We start from the raw sequence: 16,432 nt of genomic DNA, 5'->3' as shown, positions 1-16,432 counted from the left end.
TTCTTCTAATTGAAATCTAATCTAACAATAAAGGAATAGCTTAACCAAAAATTTTTAAAAAGAAACAAAGAGGTCTTATTAACTAAACACTATTGTACGAATCTGTAACAGCAAAGGAAACACTGTAATAGGTCACTTCTTCCTGTCCTAGGAAAAGCGGCGCTTCGGAGGGGACAGGCCCTCCCCGAGTTGAACTCCCCCCCCACGTGGAGAGCTCTCGGCGGTCAAAGGTCCGGGACGCTGGATTCGAAACCAACAAAAAAATAAATAAAAAGGATGATAAAGACTTAGAGTTAACTGGGGTCGAAGGAGCGATAGGGGATCCTTTCGCATTTCAAACATCTTGAGGGAGGGGTGAGGAGGCAGCTTAAGAAGGAACCAAAATTCTTAACTAAGTCTCGAGGCCGCCTCCGCCCCCGCTTCCAGGAAGACGGTGGATGAGCGGCGGAGGCGGGGAAGACCGGGTAGGTACTCCTGGACTCCTGCTGCCCGAATTTCCATTTCCCTCCTCTTCGCTCTGTCCTGTTCGTCCCCTCCGCCCCAAGAGTGGAGAATAAATTGGTCCAGCGCCCGGCCTAGCCTAGTAGCCCAGTTCCCTAAGTCTCCTAGACCCTGGAGAGAGAGAGACCACGTTTTCTGGGAGACGGGACTAGTGTAAAGAAAAAATAAATTTTTTTTTTCTCCAGTGCCAGGTCTTCCCGGTAGAGAAGCAGTTCGCTTTCCCTCCACACCCGAAGCAAAAAGCAAGCAAAACAAAACAAAACAAAAAAACTCAAAAAACACCCCCCTAAATCACTCAGGATCAGGTGCCGGAGTTACGCGAGTTGAGTTCTTTTCGGTGGGAAGGAGGATAGGGCGCGGTGAAGCTAGGGTCCGGGATCTAGGGCCGAAGGCCCCCTCGCTGGGGCGTGTCACAGAAGGGGACGTCGGAGGGTGATGCCCGACTGGGCTGCCACCTCGGGCTGCGCAGGGGGGCGGAGGGGCCCGGAGCACAAGTCCCCAGCGAGCAGTTTCCGATTTCCCACAGCGCTGGGCTCCTCCGGACATTCCTACCGCCCTGCCCTCGACCCCCCCAATAAAGAAAGGGGAAACGCGGCACGACCGAGTGCGCGGCGGAAGCGCTGCTAAACGAATGAGTAAGTCAGGCGCGGGCACGGCACCTTGTTTATCCCATTCGGTGGCGCGCCCCTGCGGGCGCCTCGTTGGGAGGCGGTGTCGGAGACGGTGAACCCGGGAGTCAGTCGGCCCCGATTGGCTGGCGATTGGGAGGAGGACGCCGGGTGGGAGGGCAGGGGGCCAGGTGTTGCAGTGGCGACTCTCGGCCGCTAGATGACGCCCCGTCCCAACGGGAGCCGGGCGCGGGTTCGCGGCCGACAGATGGCGCCTGCGCGTTCCATTTGCCTCCAAGTCGCCGAAGAGCGAACACCCCAAACAATCCCGAAGCGCCACCAAAAAAAAAAAAAAAAAAAAAAAAAAAAGAGAGAGAGAGAGAAAAAAAAAAAAAAAACCCGCCGGATCCGACCGCCACTTTCAAAACCCCCCACCGCTCTAGAACCGCGGGAGCTTCCGTCCCTGAGTAGAATTCGAGGGTGTAAAGAAGAGGAAGGGAAAAATATCTTGTACCAGCCCAGGGGTGAAGAAGCCCCCGGCCTGAGAAAGAAGGAAGGAGGAGTGGGGGAGGCGAACAGTCTCGTTGCTGCCTCTGTGTACGCTGAGGGGGGAGGTAAGTTATAAAATGGCGGAGGCGAAGCTTCTAGAAGTTTGGAGGGGCACCCGGAGGGCGCGGGGCCCACCGTGAGGCGCGTGTGGTTGAAATAGGGCGCGAGAGAGGAGTTGGGAGGGAAAGAGACTGGGCACTCTCGCCGTTTAATTTCCTCTCTTCTTCCTTTGCCCTCAGCGGGGCCCGCCGTGGAGCGGGCGGCCAAGTGAAGGCGGGGAGAAGCCTCCTCGTCCCCGCGTAACCCCCAGCCCTTCTTTCTCCCCTCTTCCCCCAAGTGGCTCCCTCAACACTACCAAGGAACTTCCAGCCCCCCTTCCTCCCTACCTCCTACTCCTAGAGTGGCTTTCTACCGCAGGACTCTTCTTTTCGACTACCCTCGCTGAAGGTTTTCTCTTCCTTCCCTCGCCCCACTCTCCCTCGGGGCCTCTACGGAGACCCCCCCCCCCATGGGTGGCCCAAAATGGAGAACGCGGAGCAGCGCAAGATGGAGGCTCTGCTTCTCGGTGTAGCGTTAGATTTAGGTGCCTTTTCTCCGGCAGGCTCTTAAGCTTGGGAGAGCCCGAACTGGAGGTGGGGTGGGGTGCGAGCCGTAGTGGGGGAGGAAGGCCGGGCGGCCGCGGTTGGGGTGGGGGAGAGCGCGGCATCGCGGCGAGGGGAAGGAAGAGAGCAAAATGGTGGTGCTGGGAACCTAGGGGGGAGGGGAGGCGAGGAGGCTCGCTTGTGTATATTTGGGCCTCGGACCGAGGGAGGCGAGGGAAAATCTACTCTGATCACACCCCTCCCTCGTGCCCCCTCCCTTCTCCCTTCCCCTCCTTCCTTTCCTCCCTCCCTCCTCTCCCTCCCTCTCTCCTTCCCTTCCTAGAGAGGGAACAACATTCATGTGACGGGCCCCTCTGCTTCTCCCCCGCCCCATCATCTCCAGCGCGTGGTGGGGGAACTGCCGGGGAAAGCGATTGGCATCGATCTCTCCATCCCTTCCGAGGCCCGACTTCGGTCAGTTTTCTTCGGGCAACAATTTTCTAAATAGGTTGGGGTCTGGCGGTGTTGGCCCCCGCGTGCAGACCTTGCCCCGAAGGGGGCCCTGCCTGCCTGGCATGGGAGGAGGGGGGAAGGGCGGGAGTGGAAGGCTGTTTGTTGGGGGGTTTTGGCGCCACTTTTGTTTTAGTTTTAGTGCTGCTTTTCGTTCCCACCCCCACCCGCACTGTCTTTCTCAAGGCACGAACTGAGCTGATCCTTGCCCCAGGTAGGCAGCTTCTGCTTTTTCCCTCCACACTTTTATTCTTGCTTGGGGTTGACTTTCTTTTTTCTTCTCTCACGTACCCGGTGATCTGTGGACGGCGATTTTAGGACGGAAAGGGTCGGATGGGCCATGGGAGAGAGAAGGTGTGGGAAACAGCATCAAGTAGTTCCGCAAAACTTTGAGCCCCGTTCCCATTTTCTTTTGGCCTACATTGGGAAACGTATTGTTGATTTCTGCCCTTTTTTCCCCCGTCGCGAGAATGTCTTGTTTTGCCTTTAGTTTTTTGTAAACCGCTGTACTTTCGACATTTAGTTTCCGCTCCCTCTTGGTATATATGTCATTTTATTTTTAATCCTGAACTGTAATGGGTTTTATCGTGTGATTTTTCGTGCTGCAGTGTTCAGCTTTAATTTTTAATATTGCATTAGTAGTTTCATGTGGTTTGTGAGACTTTCTCTTCCGTGGCCTAGAAATGTTTTATATGTTGTTGCCTATCGCCCCCCCCTTCTCCCTCCTCCTTTCTCTTGGATGTAGTTTTTTTAATTGAGGGTCATGGTATTTGATTAAATGGTTATTTACAGTTTACGTGATATATCTATGAGAAACTTTTGATCCGTAGGATTAGAATTAAGTAAACGAAAAGCTCGTGTTGGTTTGAAATGGTTCCTTAAAATGCGCGGGCCACCCCCCCACCCCACCTCCACCCCTCACACCCCGTGAAGCCCCATCTTCCCCTCACACTGGAGTGTAAATTCCGTACCCCTTTTCTCCCACGGACCGCCGTATTTCACGGCAGCCACACCCTGTATTTGTCTCTATGGATTGGACTCATTATCAGCTTAATTTAGTGACTCTTAAACCACCATGATGGGACTTGCTTAAGCACGAAGCTTCTTTTCCTGTTTAGTCCTAGTGGTTAGTGTCGAAAGAGGAATAATCGAGGTTTCTTGATGAAACCTGGTGCGGTCCAACCTCTGCCTTTTTTCTGTTGTCTTTTTTCCTACTCCGGGCTGTTGGCGGTGTCAGCACCGCTGCTGGGGGCGGGGGTGGAGGGGAGAAAGAGTCGGGTTACCGAAGTGCGTCATTCCTGGCTCTAGCAGGGCCTGCTCGGGAGCTGCTGGTGTTTGTTACTGTCCTCGCAGCACTTTCCTGCCAACCTTCTCTCTCTGCGTATTGGTTAGGAGCAAAAGCAGGAGGCGGTCTCCTAATTCTATCTGTAGCCTAGCGCGTTGCGTTTAAGGGTATATGTGAACTTATTAAAAAAAAATCGGCCCTGGAAAGTGGATGCATTTCTCTTTAATGACATACAATTCAGGTAGTTTAGACTTGCTTTCATATATTTTCCAAGGAACGGTGGGGTTAATTTTGAACATTTTAAACCACTTAGGTTAAAATGCCTGGTTTTCTTTCTGCGCTGATATCAATCTATAATTAGGAATCAGAAGGACCAGTTAAGGCATAGTGTTCAGTGGTTTTTCAAGCGGTTGAATTGTAATTTTATGGCACATTATGTTAAGTAGTCTTTTTTTTTTTTTTTAGTTTTGAGCCAAGGTGCTACGTGAATGCAAGCTAATTGTGTTTAAATTCATTTTCATCACATATTCCTATTTACCCTTTTAGATGCAGTTTTAAATATGTCCTTTGGATCTTATTGGCTTCATTAGATTTTTAAAGATGGTATTTCCCTTTTTTAAAAAAAAATCGGAATTCTTAAAAAAATTTACCACCTAACAAGGAGTTGTATAGGGTGGCTGTACAGTTACATTGTTAGATTCTTGACTTCTTGTTAGTCTTTGATACTTTTGTTATCTTTGGATTTTTTCCTCTACTTACTGAGCACAATGTCTTCCTCTTAATTCTTTTCTGAAGATAATTGGGGGAGAGGTGGGAGGTAGAGGTGAAACAAAAGTGGCCTTGAGTTGATTGTAGCTGGGTAATGAGTACAGGAGAGCTCACTGTACTGTTATTCTCTCTACTTTTGCGTATACGTGAACGTTTCCATAATTAAAGAGAAAAAATTTTGAAGAAAAAAATTCAAATTATCTTGCAATTTTGATGTAATGACAAGTTTATATCTCCATATTATTTGCATGGGAAAATTGGCCTTGTGTATAAGTAATTACACAATGTCTGACTTAAAAACTCAAAAAATATTTAAATTGAACCAGTATAGAATAAGCAAGATAAATGCTTATAAATTGGTTGCACTTTAAATGTTTGTAACTTAGTCTGAATGTGCTTTACCTTTAGTTTCTTTTTTAATCCTTTGAAAATAGGAAAATTCCATTAGCAAATTTTGTAAATTCTGCTTGGTGTCTATTTCGTGAAGTTGGAGTTCCAGTGAGTCAGTATGAAAGGGATTTACTATTAATAGGAGGGGCTTTGGCAGTTGGAATAAGTGACAGTGGAAGGGATTCGGGTGCCCTAGGGAGCATTCCTGGTAAGAAGATCGGGGTAGGAGTTAAATTCAGTTTCAGTATTTGGTGTTTAATGAATGGGTAGAGAAGAGGATTGGAAGAGAAATCTACTTATTAGCTATTCTTTCCCACTGTGAAATAACTATAGCATTCTAAGGTATCAGAGACTGGCAGTGGGGGTGGGGTGGGTTTTTAAAAAATTGATATGAAAATGAATGTTTACAGACAAAATGAGTTAAAGCTCCCCTACCCCCACTTTTAACCATCTGGTGCTATAAATAGTTAAAAGTTGATATGTAAAATAATGTTTTGTATTAAGAACATCTGACCATTACCCATCAACAGTAAAGTAAAAATACATTGCCATTAAAACCCTTGGTCTCCTTAATTAGTGTATTTGTAAATTGCTCCTACAAAGAATTTGTAAATTATTTAAGGTTAAGTGCCTTATTTTCTGCAATTTTGTGTTGTTCAGTGGCAGGTTTTTTTCACCCTATGAGATGAACATATATCAGAGTTTTAAAGGAAACTCAAAATAATGGATATTTAATTTCTATATTTGGCAAAGTGTGTTCCCTAATCATTACTAAAGCAAAAATTCCACCCTAGGCTAGGGACAGACATTTCATAATTGTTAATATTAGTCTGTGTATTTCATAGTCATCATTTTAGCTTTAGTAGGATGTTAAGAGAAGACATATTTTGAACTCTTATTTATATGCAAATACTCTTAAATAGATGATGATAATTATGAGTTCAGATTTATTTTATTGTGGTGAGGCAAGAGCTAAACTACTAAAGCAACAAATTATGAGTTTGGTAACTTTGAAGTCTATTTAGTTAGGATTCTTTTTAAAGCCCAAGTACTCAACACTTTAATGAAATTAAATTATACATTATTTTTTCACTGTTTTCTTCTTCAACCTTAATGATGGTAGTCGCCTCAAAACCTATGAATTAAAATGGGTGGGTTGGGGTGGGGGACAGGCTCAGGCTTAAATTATCCTTTGGGAATATAGGGTTAGATGTGAAAATACACATCTAACCTACTAAACCGTGGACAGTTTAGTAATGCTTAATATTCTGCATGTTTAACTGATGCCACCCACAGTCATGTGTGGGGAGGGAGTAAACAGTGAATAGCATATTCTTCTTTGGGTTCTTTATAATAGATGGAAGACTTCAGTTTCTGATGCTGCAAGTTAACTTTTGAGCTTAAAATTTACATTAGATGGACACAGTGATCTATTACATCTCAGTGGGATAAGGGTCGTATCTCTTTAATGTTGTGACTTTTTTTGTGTCTCACGTTAAAAAAAAAACTGGACTTGTGTTACTACTTTGACATCGCTGTTAGATTATTTGAAGACTTGAACACAACAGTTTACTGTGTAGTGGAGCACTATCCTATACCTCTTTTGGGAGTTGGGGAGCATAGTGAAGGCAAGGGATAGTCCCAGTTATCTTTGGGTGTCAGTATATATTGAAACATTGTTAATTATTAGAAAGTAAGAAATTTTAAAGATACAGATTATTTGAAAAGTTGTTTAAATGTATTTTACTTTTGTAATTTCTACATTTGATACATATTTAGGACTTTTAATTTGTGATTCAGTACTGTTCCTGTATAATAATTTTCTATATCTCCGGCTATCATGAGTGGTGGTTATTGCATGTTCTCTTTGGCAAAGATATGTGAGAAAACAAAATTGTCAGCTTGATTTTTTTCAGTCTCCTGAGTTGCCTGCTTTGCATTTAATTTAACAAAATTTTATATTTTATCAGTGTGAGTGGTGTTGCTTGGTGGGTCTTAATTTTTGTATATGTGCATTTTAAAAAACTACATCTCTTTAGCAGTTATGGTAATCTGCTACCTGAACTGTATTTTTAATGTATGCTTACTATAGTTCTATCTTTGGTACTAACCAGGAGGACACAAGACTTTAAAATTTACATGCGGTTAGTCTAGTCTAGAGATTATCGGAATTGTTTTAAGCCCCACCCCCCTCCCCCAAAGGAAGGGAGGGCGAATAATGTTAATGGTCTGTTCTTTTTTATTATTTTAATTGGAAAATTTACGGCAGGCTTGATGAGACAAACTAGAGAGATTTCTATAAACTCTGGATAATCAACTCAAAGGTAAAATTCCTTCATAAAAATATATTGTTCAAATTCTGTTGAACGTTGTTAGAGGGGGAAAAAGTAAGTCCTGTGTACACTTTTGCATGGATAACATTTGTTGTTATGGGATTTGACCTATAACTTGTTGAATCCTGAGATATTCTAAGAAACTCTTAATTTAGTTGCCATTTGAGTGACTTTTAAATGCCAATAACTGTACTCTGTGTTTTAACATGTATTGTTTAAACTTCTCAGCTACCTTGCAAGATAGATGGTTGTTATTTTACAGATGGGGAAATTGAGGCTCTCAGAGAATAAATGACTTGTCATATGATAATAATTGACAGTCTGAATTCACACCCATATTAGTCTGGCCTCAAAACCTTTGTACTTTTTTGTTAAGCTTAGTAGTTTCTCTCTTAACTCGGTTAGGTCTTAGGACTTCTATCACCAGAAAGCATGTATCTTTTCAGTGTTACAAAATGGAGATTTTTTTTGTGTATAGTACAGGGTAAATGCAAATTTTTTTATACAGGGTTAGATGAGTTGCTGCCTGATGAACGGTCCAAATTGTGTTTTATACTGATAGTTGGAATAGTTGAAATAAATCTGAGCTTTAGTTTTGTTTGAGTATGCTCATTACACAAAAGTTTGTGGAATTATATATATTTGTTATCTTAGATGGGATAATATGTTGAATTGTATTCTTGATTTTTTTGGGGGGATTCATAACTGTGGTAGATAGAATGGTTTTTGTTTTTTTTTTTTTGTCATTTTAGCTGTATATAGAATGGAGGCTAAATGTGTCTGAGAATAGTTCCCCAATCATTCAACATGTTTATGGAGTGATCCGAAAAAAGAATTTAGGTGACTTATAATTAACTGCTCTGATTGGTTCTATAGGGGGATTTTTTTGTTATTTAATGGTACCTTAAACATATTTACTTCTAAGTGTTAATACCTTCTCTGTTTCTACTTTGTATTCTAGTTCATCTTTTCACTTTATTAAAATTTCTTGTTCTTTTGGGTAATAGTCTTATGGGTAATAGTTAATATTGCTGCCCTGGATTATTTGGTTCATTAGTGATCAGAATCTTGGTCTCAGCTTTCTTTACTTTTCCTCTTTCTCCTTCCTGCTTTTCATAAACTATAACTAGAACTTTTCTAATCTGAAGGAATGGTAGATATTGTATATCTGGCCTAAGATAAATTAGTGGAGATGGGGTAAAACTGAAAATATTAGTGCTTTTCACAGCCATGAGTCAAATTCATATATTTTATGTTAATCATTTCCTTAAGCTTCATTCTGTAGGAAATATTTTTTCCAGGTAATACGGTCTTCTACCCAGACTCAATATTGAGTCTTTTTATCCATATTTTTCCCTTTGTAGTCCAAGAATACCACTGGTGTTCTACCACAGAATTATGCCCCAAAGCATCCATTGTATATAATGAATTAGTTTCTCTCCTGTGCATCTAGAAAGATACTAGCTATGTACCTATTCTTGGGAGAATTCAGGAAATTGTCATTCAAATCATTTTCTGAGTTATGAGGTTAATAACATGAGGAATCCTGGTTGAGAAAGGCTGCTAGAATATTAAGGGACTTGGTTTGGTGCTAAACAAAGTTTTACTTTTCATGGTTACTTTCCTGTCAGTAACCCTAATATAGCCTCTACTTAAGACTTACGTTTGATAAAATGTGAATGCAGTTGATAATATTGCCATTTCTGCGGGATAAATTAGTTAGTGTTGATTTCAAGCAGTCAGTGCTACTTAGTTGTTTTAAAGAATTGAATATTGAATGTGGGAAGTTAAATGCATAATTTCATTTGTAAAAAAAGAATATTGTAGGAACTCTGTTCATTATATTATTCAAAACCTTTTTATAAGAAGTCTTTAACAGTGACTAACATTAACAATCGCTAACACTAACTGTACTCTTACTATGTGCCAGACACTGTTAGAAATGCTTTATGTGTATTAGCTTGCTTGGTCTTCATAACCCTCTGAAGTAGGATGATCATATGATTTTTTGTTCAAACCAGGATACTGTTGAGAGTGAAAGTGGGCACTAACTGGATGGCATGCTAGGATAATAGTATAAACTAGGACCCAGAGTCACTAGGATGTATGATGACCCTAATTAACAGCCCCGCCCCCCGTTTTTCAAAAGAGGAAACCAAAGCATAGGAGGCCAAGTAACTTGCCCAGTTTGTGAGTGCTAGGAAGAGATTCGAAACCCCTATGGAGATTTCTTTGGGCATGAATGTGTTTTAAATTACTTTACACTACCATATTCTTAGAGTTTGTTTATTTTTACTCTTTTGGAGGAGTTTTTATTGGTATGGGGTTGACAGTAAAAGATAAGATACAGTGTTTTTAAAAACCCAGTAGAATTTCCAGTTGGCTTTTTTCAAGTGACTATTAAGACTTAAGTGATTATGCCTTAATGTTGAAAAGCAGCTTCTCTGAGTGAGGTCCTCCTAAATAAAAACTACAAGGTAACTACTTTTAGTGTTTAGGTCTGTGTTTGTTCTCCTTACATTGTTTATACTCCCTTTACGGGTTCCTTAGGAGGAAATGTGAATTGTATGATATTTCATGGGTGCTTTTAGATGGAACATTTCTTCTGAGAAGAGACACAGTTTTGTGACTAAGGAGAAGTAGTATTAGAAAAAAAAAAAAAGGGTCTAGTTGAGAGACATATTCGAAGTTAAACTGATTCTGTACCATAACTTGAAAATTAAGTCTTTTGGAGATTGATGTCATTTTGTAAAGTTAATAGTTCTTTTTTATTTTTGGTGACTTCTGCAGTTGCTTTGTATTCCCAGCCTGTTTATGTTTGCATTCCCCCCACCCCCCCCCCCAAAAATGATTACTATAGGTGAATTCAAACATTTGGAGAAATGATTTCAGCATAATCGCAGATTTTACTATTTTGTAAACTAAGATTTTTTTTCCTTTTTTTTTCCTTTTAGTGAGGGTGAGTAGTAGAGAGCTGATCTTAAGAGGACTTCAAGTTTTGTTTTCATACTTAGCTATTTTAATATTTCATTAAGGAATTTGTGTGTGTGTGTGTGTTTTCCCGCTAGCTAGTTCACTTTTGGAAGTTTTGTTGGCGTCACTATCTTATAAACAACTGAGAGTCTATTAAGTAGGTCTGTTCGATTCTTTTATTTATTTATTTATTTACTTAATTTGTTTATTGGCTGTATTGGGTCTTCGTTGCTGCACAGGGGCTTTCTCTAGTTGTGGTGAGCAGGGGCTACTCTTCATTGTGGTGCACGGGCTCCTCATTGCAGTGGCCTCTCTTGTTGTGAAGTACGGGCTCTAGGCGCGTGGGCTTCAGTAGTTGCAGCACACGGGCTCAATAGTTGTGGCTCACGGGCTTAGTTGCTCCATGGCATGTGGGATCTTCCCAGAGCAGGGCTCAAACGCGTGTCCCCTGTATTGGCAGGCGGATTCTTAACCACTGCGCCACCTAGGAAGTCCCGGTCTGTTTGATTCTTAAAGTCATTTATTTAGTTCATTAAAGCCATCATGAAGTTGGAAGGCGGCAGGGGGGACTACATTTCTGACCAGAAGAAGGAATTTGTGGGCCGCATAGTGACTGGTAGACAGAAGGTTATTTTGTGGATTTGATTTATTACAGAAATTAATATAGTTGGTTTTTTAAAAAAGCTATTCCTGGATTTTAATCTGGGGCCCATGGATAGGGTGAACGTGTGAGAACCCTGTGAAATTAATGTGCAAAGTGTGTAACTGTGCATTTATTCAAGTTCTCCAAAGAGTTCATTTGTTGTTATATCTAGTACTTAAAGTGCCTTCGGGGATGGGATATACAATGGTAAACTACAAGTGTCTGCCCTCAATTAACATTGTCAGTTGGGTTTTATCACCCCAAAAGGGTTAAAAATAACCCTTTTTGATAACATCATGTACTGGGATTACTATGTATTAAAGAATACTAGGCTAAAACCAATAGCCATCAACGTGGTTTTGATACAGTGTCCTTAATTTAAGATTAGTGACAAGTATTTAAAAATAAGGACTACTCTGAAAAGCTTTGGGGAAAATTACAACTGAGGACTGTTGATGTAGCATTGGAATCCCTCAGTCTTTGGTGGTTGTTAATAAACTAAGTTAAAAGAGCCCACGATCATCCCCTGTAACCAGTTACTGTTATCCAAAGGTTGAGACCTTCTAAATGATATTGTGCTTTTGTGTAAATGAAGAGGAGGCAGTCAACAATCACCCTGTTAGATGGGACTCTTGTGTGTCTTCATTTCAAGTTCTAAATGCTTGCTTTTAAATAGGAATTTAAATTTATCCATGCTTGTGTTTTGCTTTTTGACTTTGGATTCTTTGTTGGAGTGTTAGCTTGAAATGTCTTTGTAGCAGTATGTGATACTCATTAAATTCATTCTGTACATGTGTATGATGTTGTAGGTTTGGTATATTTAAAGTAGTATTTCCATTTCAGGATTGGGATGTATGATATCCTCTTTTCTTGGATTTCTAACCTTTTTCTCTTTTCAAAAGCAAAAATTTTTCCACACTCACCAACGTATCTGCTGCCTTGTACCTAATTTGCAAACTTTATGGTGATTAGAATGTTACTACAAAGAACATATTTAATATCCTCTTACTAGAAAAGGCCTTTTTTGTGATTTAAAGAAGTAGTATTGGAGATAGTTAGGAACATGAACCTTTGAGAATTTCCCCTCTATGCTAAAGAAGTAGAAAAAATGTAGGAAATATTAGCAAAGCCATAATATTTTTCCTTTGGGATATGTCCCTCCCTGTTTCCACCACTCATTCAGGCCAAAAGACATGCCTCAGACTTTATTCCTGGCAGGAGAATTGAGGAAGTGGTGGTAGCCATGGTTGGCAGGGAAGCAGAAGCTTGAAGGTATGTTTTTTTGAAAAGCAGATTTGTCAATGACAAATGGATTTTTCCAGCTTGAGTATATGTACTTTTTTGAGTTTTGATTACATGTCAATGCATAAAGTGCTACTATTCATTGAGGAATATTCAGTAGTTGCATTCATATTTGGGTATTCTAAATATACTTGAAGAATTTCAGAGGGATTATTTGGACAATACAGGATTATATTAGAAAAGATTGTTTAGTAGGGAATTAGTTTGTAAACCTTTGAAGGTAGACTGAAACAGTTATCCAGGCTGCTGCAGAAAAATAGCAAACCTAACATGAGAGATAATTATTTGTGTGTATAAGTATGTAGTGTTTATATGTACAATATTGTGAATATCCAAACTTATCTCTTATAACTAGTTTACCCTTTTCAGACAAGGAATTATGTTTTTATTTGATTTTGAATTCTTGTCTCATTGTGAAATATGTATCATACAGATTCTCAAATGGTAATTAAAACCTTAGGTTTTCTAAAAATGTAACCCTGTATTATAATTACATTATTAATATCTCAAAGAGTTGTTTGTTGGAAGAGAAGTCGTCAATTAGTTTCCTCTAGTTGGCCTTGCATTAATGATAAACTTTAAGTGTATATCTACAGGATATCATTTATAGGACCTACTAAAGGGCAAGGTTCCCTAACATTTAATTTTTATGTCTTAAAATAACCATGTGAGGTAGTTGGTGGTATTTTCATTTACTGAGGTTCAAAATGGTTGACTTGCCCAAGTTCACTCAGCAGAACCTACTTTTGAATCCAATTCTGCCTAATTCCAGCACACTTTACGTGATGATACACTGCTTCCCAGTGGGATGATTTATAGACTTGTGTAGTGATAACTTTTGGGGGGGAAAGGGTAAGAGGGGGCAAGAATCCTAAATTGATGAGACTGAGGAAGTTAAACTTCTCAAAGTAGAAAACTTTTGGAAATTAGGTAGGAGAAAGGCTTATTTTCTACCAAGAGCTGATAGGGAACACATTATTCTCAGTTTGAAGTTAGATGTGATATGTTTCGTACTTTATAATAAGCATCAAATAACACCTAGAAGAGGGTTGGGTGGGGGAAGATGATAAAGTTTATTATATTGAATTTGTTTTAATCCTCAGTAAAGTGACATCTGAATTAATTTTAAGGAATTAAACTTCTTATAAAATAAACTATGAAACAAAATGTTATCCAAGGCATTGTTGGCATATGTCTCACTAGTAGTGTTCCTACTGAAGGACATTGATACTAATAGGAGCAATCTGTTCAGGTAAATTGGTCTAAATCCAGGTAACATCATGATGCTACTTTTGTGTTCTTCCGTTTTTTTGTTTTTCTCCAGCACCCCTTTTCTGTTGCTTTTCCATCTCCAGTATCTTTACAATTTCTAAAATTCTGCATGGAAAGCAGAACTGTTTTGATGATGATTTCCTTTTTTTTTTTTTTTTTTTACTTTTATGCTATTACTAATAATACTATATAACTCTATATGCTAGGCACTGAAATAAAAGTGATTTCAAAAGTAAACCCATTTTATCCTCCCAATAAGTCTGTGAGGTAGGTATTATTATTGTTTCCTGTTAACAGATGAGGAAACAGGTGCAAAAGAAAATTGCCCAAGGACGCATACCTAGGAAAGTAGTGGAGATTTGATGTGAAACCAGGCAATATGATTAGAGTCCCACGTTCTTAGCACTACAGTACCATACTGCTGATTGTTGACATTAATGTGAATGGTTTCCTCATCTTGGCAGTGTATAAGTCCTCTCTTTAATTGTGAAGTATGTTTGCTCATCCTAATAGAAATTTTAGAGGCCAGCAGAGGATTAGGCAAATTTCTGATCCTCAGGTTTCCTAGCTATAAAATGGGTAATCCTGTCTGTCTTATGTTATTATGGGGATTAGATAACAATACTTTTCTGAGTGTCTTCTGTATGCCAGACAATATGCTGAGGGTTTTGCTGGCATGATAGGTCCCCAGATAACTGTAATGTTTTCATTTATTGAGTACATTCTATATGTCACATATTTGATATACATTACTTGTACATCTTACATTGTATAGGGAATATTGTACTCATTTTACAGAAAACTGAGGCCTAAAGAAATTTAGTAATTTGCCCAAATATGTTCTCACCTCACCTTGCCTTTGTATTTGCTGATCCCTCTGTCTGGTGTGGTTGCTCATTTCTTCAGGACATTTAGCTCAAGTAATTAGCCTTTCAGTGAAGTATTCCTTGGCCATAGGTAAAATATCTTTTGCCCCCAGCACTCCCTTTTCTCCTTACTCTGCTGTATTTCTCTGCATGGCTCTTTTCATTATCAAACATAGTTTTATGTGGGTTGTCTCTTTCCACACCTTAGAATGTAAACTCATTGAGGGCAAGAATATTTGTCATTTTCATTACCTTAACCCCAGAACCTAGAACTGTGGTTGGGACATAGTAGGTTGTATAATACTTGTTGAATGGATACATTATGTGGTATCCTGAGACTCACTAGGCTTACTTGCAAGCTGATCCTGAATTAGACTGATTTAATCTTTTAATGGACCAAGATGGGCATTTCCTGAAACAGAGAAGTGATGAGAATTGTGCTTGGGCTTGTTTTGGGGTGGGAGTGGGGAGGCAGTTCAGTCTCACTGTTGTAGTTTTTAGAAGTCTGTTCTCATGAATTGCCTTGAATTCCAGGAGGAGTATGTGCCCTCAGGTCAGCTTCTAGGTTCTGTGAAGCCTTTTATCTCTTAGTAGAGGTCTGCTTTCCAGCTTCTTACTGTCTTAACTTTCAGCCCCTCATTTTGCCTAAAGATTTGTTCATTGACCATTTATAGTGTATTTGTGATGTGCACAGTGTGGAGTGAGATGTGAAGCAGGGAGTTGGCTTCATACAGGAGGATTCCTAGCTTTGCCGTAATATGTACTATGTGTTTATGGTTAAAAAAAACTGCCATGTATTGAAACTTTAAATAATTGTTTTACTTAATATTTTGATAGCACATAAAGTCATTTTCTGAAGTTTTGGAATTTATACCTCTTTCTACTTATAAAATTTGTCACATTAATGTATGTAGTTGGAACATGGTAGTGATAATACCGTATTATGCTCTTGCATTTAAATGGGAGCTGGTTTTTTAAAATAAATTTATTTATTTTATTTATTTATTGGCTGCGTTGGGTCTTCGTTGCTGCACACGGGCTTTCTCTAGTTGCTGCAAGCGGGGGCTACTCCTCATTGTGGTGAGCAGGCTCCTCATTGTAGTGGCTTCTCTTGTTGTGTAGCACGGGCCCTAGGTGCCTGGGCTTCAGTAGTTGCGGCACATGGGCTCAGTAGTTGTGGCTCACGGGCTCTAGAGCACAGGCTCAATAGTTGTGGTGCACGGGCTTAGTTGCTCCATGGCATGTGGCATCTTCCCAGGGCAGGGCTCGAACCCGTGTCCCCTGCATTGGCAGGCGGATTCTTTACCACTGTGCCACCTAGGAAGTCCGGGAGCTGATTTTTGAGAGAAAGACAAAATAGTATTTTTAGTTACTTCAATTCTAAGCTGATATTACTACAACCGGAGTTCAGTAGATAGAAGACTAGGAGATAGACCTTAGGGATTCCTGTGCATAGTGCACATTGGTCTTTAGAGGGGAGAAGTTACACATAAAGAGGAGCAGAAGGCCAGGAATGAAAACCTTATTAACTGGGCAGGAGGAAGAAGTAGGACCATTGATAGAATGGTCAGGGATATAGGAGAAAATCTAGGAAAATGTAGCATCAAATCCATAAGCATCTCAAATTCAGAAAGAATCTGGATGGCATGTTCTCCCATCTGGGAGATGCTTTTAAATTGTATACAGCATAAAAACTATTGTTTCAGTTATGTCAAATTGAAATTATCTTTAAAGCTGTTATAATCAATGATTATCCTTACATAGATTGTCTTCTTTGTGGCATCTCTTGGGATGAGATGCCACATGGGTTCTTCTTACACATTGGGTCCCAGGTTACCAGACTAAGCTGGG

General features: G+C 40.3%; 1 protein-coding gene across 5 annotated transcripts in view; it reads left to right on the top strand.

Moving 5' to 3' along the window:
* Positions 1-1,413: 1,413 nt before the first annotated feature.
* STAG2 (STAG2 cohesin complex component) overlaps positions 1,414-16,432 on the top strand; it is a 118,724-nt gene continuing 103,705 nt past the window's right edge. For 2 of the 5 annotated variants that reach the window (XM_057717928.1, XM_057717925.1), the window contains exons 1-2: positions 2,147-2,290; positions 2,583-2,713. The gene's annotated coding sequence lies outside the window, so the exon portion shown is untranslated. Of the gene's footprint in view, positions 1,724-2,146; positions 2,291-2,582; positions 2,714-16,432 lie in introns of those variants that run through there. The other 3 variants (XM_057717924.1, XM_057717927.1, XM_057717926.1) reach the window with 3 other exon arrangements.

This window comes from Hippopotamus amphibius, chromosome X, assembly GCF_030028045.1.
Source record: "Hippopotamus amphibius kiboko isolate mHipAmp2 chromosome X, mHipAmp2.hap2, whole genome shotgun sequence".
In the NCBI taxonomy this organism is placed as follows: Eukaryota; Metazoa; Chordata; class Mammalia; order Artiodactyla; family Hippopotamidae; genus Hippopotamus; species Hippopotamus amphibius.
The sequence above is the reverse complement of the archived record's forward strand: the minus strand, read 5'-3'. Positions and strand labels throughout refer to the sequence as shown.